The 3,026-nt window shown below is 43.7% G+C and overlaps 1 protein-coding gene across 3 annotated transcripts in view; it reads right to left on the bottom strand.

Annotated features, from left to right (window-relative positions):
* The window catches only part of IL34 (interleukin 34), a 72,353-nt gene that overhangs the window by 45,477 nt on the left and 23,850 nt on the right, over nucleotides 1-3,026 (bottom strand). The window contains exon 1 of one of the 3 annotated variants that reach the window (XM_012730731.1): nucleotides 346-970. The exons of the other annotated variants lie outside the window; for them this stretch is intronic. The gene's annotated coding sequence lies outside the window, so the exon portion shown is untranslated. Of the gene's footprint in view, nucleotides 1-345; nucleotides 971-3,026 lie in introns of those variants that run through there. 3 annotated transcript variants of the gene reach the window in all.

Here is a 3,026-nt window from a genome sequence, read left to right as displayed (position 1 = left end):
CCCCCGCAGCCTAAATTTCGGGAGGGTGAGCGAGCGCTGCGTTTTCACCGGCCTCTCCGTTAGGAAACAAAGCGTGTTAAGGAAGGTGACCATAAAGGACATAAGGGGTGAAATACTTCAGGCATGACTGCTGTTGGCACAAACACTGGGATGAATGGGTTGCAAAGCAGAGTCCTACATTTGAGCACACCGTGCTGCAGGCGCAGCGAGAACTTCCGAGAGGAGCAGAGTGCACAGGGGAGGTTGGAAGGGGCTGCCCAGGAACCAAGACAGCTGGCCTGCAGCACAAAAATGAAGCTAAAAGAAAAACAAGAACAGGAAACTGGAAATAGAGGGTGGCAATACCTGCTGAGGCACCTCGGCTTCCTCTACGAAGAAAAGGGTCAGGGCAGACCCTTCTGTTTACGAAGGGGAAAATATTCACGGGCAGAGTTGAAGTTAAAGTAAAAATTCCTGAGCAAATAAAACCATGGCTTGTCCATGACTGGGAATTTAATTCTTGGCAAAAAGGCAGCTCTCTCTCTTCCAGCCAAGAACTGCATTCCATTCTAGACTGTTATGCAAATTACAAGAAATCTCCAGGAAACTGATCATAAGGAGCATGCTGAAATTGTAGCAGAGAACAAAGAATAACTACTTCAGTGTCATCTCAGGCACCTAGCTACTCTACAAGTTTGAGAGGTCAAAATAGTCAGAGATCTGGCAGATCTCCCTGAGCACCAACGACCTGGGGGCCAGAGCACCACACCTGCTGAGCCTGTAGACTGGAGGGAAGTTGGCTTATACACCTCTGGATCTGAGAACAGTCTTGCTTTGTTACTAAATTAGCTTTAGAATGTCCTCAAACACCTGGCAAAGAACTCTACAACTTAGTTTACTGCCGGGGTGAAGGGGCCCCTCCCAAGGACCTCCTGGCTATCCCTGGGATGCCTGTAAACCTATTTTGTTGTCGTTGTTGTTGTCCACAGCCCTTCTCTTGTACAAATGAGGTACTTTGAAAATGTGACTGTGTAACAGAAGTGATGTTTGTTTTCTGATTTTAAACAGAATAAATAAAAAGGGTTATAGCTCCTTTTTTATTCCTTTCATTTCAAAGTTGTGCTACCCGTATATTCAGTGATGGACACGGGGGAGACAAATTGTTGTGGCCTATGGTCTGTCTAACAAAACTGCTTTAAATGCTGGTGGTTCTGTTCTTTTGACGCCAAGCATTTTGATGGTAAGCATGAATGCTGTATGACAAATTGCTGATGCCAAAGGTCCAATTCAATGTACATAACTGAACATGCACATTGATTTTTGTTTAATGGTACTTTACTTTTTTAAGGCTCAGCCTTTGTAAGTCATCCCTTAGGTATCTCCTGTTGGCTCAGATGGTTGAAGAAGGATAGTTTGTTTGTGTCTGTTATAACTGTGTCTAATATACCTTTGAACCTGGTGGCGGTAAAAGTCAACCCAAAAGGGACTGGCCCAAAGCAAGGCCTGAAAGCCCGCCACAAGACTAAAGCACCTTCTTTCTGGCTGGGACCCATCGAACAGGGTCAGAAATGGCCAGACAAGTCTGGGAGGAAAAGAGCAAAATCAAATTCAATATAAGCACTGCCATAGGGTCTCTCACCCATATCGCTTTCAACCAGTCCAGGGCCAAGAAACAAACACGGATTCTTCACATGCTCCCTGCTCCTAGGGTCTCCTTCTGGCTCTCCATCCTACTTCCTTCTTCTCTTCAGAATCCTCTCTTCTTTTCTCTGCTCAGCTCTACCCTCCTTCTGGGTGGGGCAGGGAACCTGGAACTTCCCCCTTTTCCTGGGGACCACCCTGTTACAGTAATAGCATCATGAAGCTAATAGCAACAGTATTCTGGGAAAAAAATCCTTTAGGAATTGTTTCTCAGATCTTCAATGAAAGTTTTCCTTACATTTCAATACACTGTGATCTGTGTAATTATACAGAAGATCAAAGCTGATTATACAATCTACACTTCTGGTCCTCTGTGCTGACTTTGACGGGAGAACATGCCTTCACAGGAGTTGCATCATCAATCCTTTGGATCCTCTGACCTCCCCATCAGCCCACGACCTTTCTCCATTTGTCTCTACATCTCTCTCCTCTATTTTGACTACCAGCTGAGTGAGAATTCAGAGGACACCTTCATGGTTCTCTTTAAGTCTGTTTTTGTGCCACTCTCAAAATGTGGAGGGAGAAACCACACTGGTAGGTATATGGATCACATGCCACAGTCAAAGGATCCAAAAACTCTGGGGCCTGAGTCTGTGCTGCCAGGGGTCTGAACACTAAATTTCTGTATTTTGTACTTTTGTTGGAATAAATTAGTCCAACAAAAGGTCACCTGAGTGAAAATAGTAGAAGAAAATGTGGGAGATGTCCTGTTATCTTGAAGAAGGAAAGGACTTTGTACCTATGATTTAACATTCAGAAGCCATAAAAAATAAACAACTGTCAAAGCCCTGTATACAAAACAAATCATCAACTAAATAAAAGGCCCGCCCTGGTGACGCAACAGTAAAGCACAGCACAATGAGGCTGTCTGCAGCCACTGCAGTACCAGTTCAATCCCTGGCCAGGGAGGTGACTCACATGGCACAGCAGATCTCTCCTGGCCCATCCACCACTCCCTTCAGCAGTGTGTTTCAGTTGATCTGCCTGTTCTGATCCCTACTTTGTCTTTGGTGAACCCCTATACCTGCACACCTCTGGCCTGTACCCCAGTTCTTGCATGTGTAAATAAATCTTTTTTTTAAAGAAACATGTTTAAGCTGGATATAACATGTAGCAAAAGCAAAAGGCTTATCTCCCCAGTAGATAATGAGCTCACAGAAATAAAAAAAAAAGTCAACAAATTCAGTTTTTAAACAAGCAAAGAATATGAGTAAGACAGTTAAGAAAAAAAGAAATAGAAATGGCCCTTGAGCATATTATAAATTTAAAAACTTTTCATAACAAATTTAAACTAAGATGTGGCTCAGACATTGCTTCCAGATTGGTAAAAGTCCAGTGATGTGACA

Source organism: Condylura cristata, unplaced genomic scaffold (genome assembly GCF_000260355.1).
Source record: "Condylura cristata isolate star-nosed mole 26May11 unplaced genomic scaffold, ConCri1.0 scaffold00028, whole genome shotgun sequence".
Lineage (NCBI taxonomy): Eukaryota > Metazoa > Chordata > Mammalia > Eulipotyphla > Talpidae > Condylura > Condylura cristata.
The sequence above is the reverse complement of the archived record's forward strand: the minus strand, read 5'-3'. Positions and strand labels throughout refer to the sequence as shown.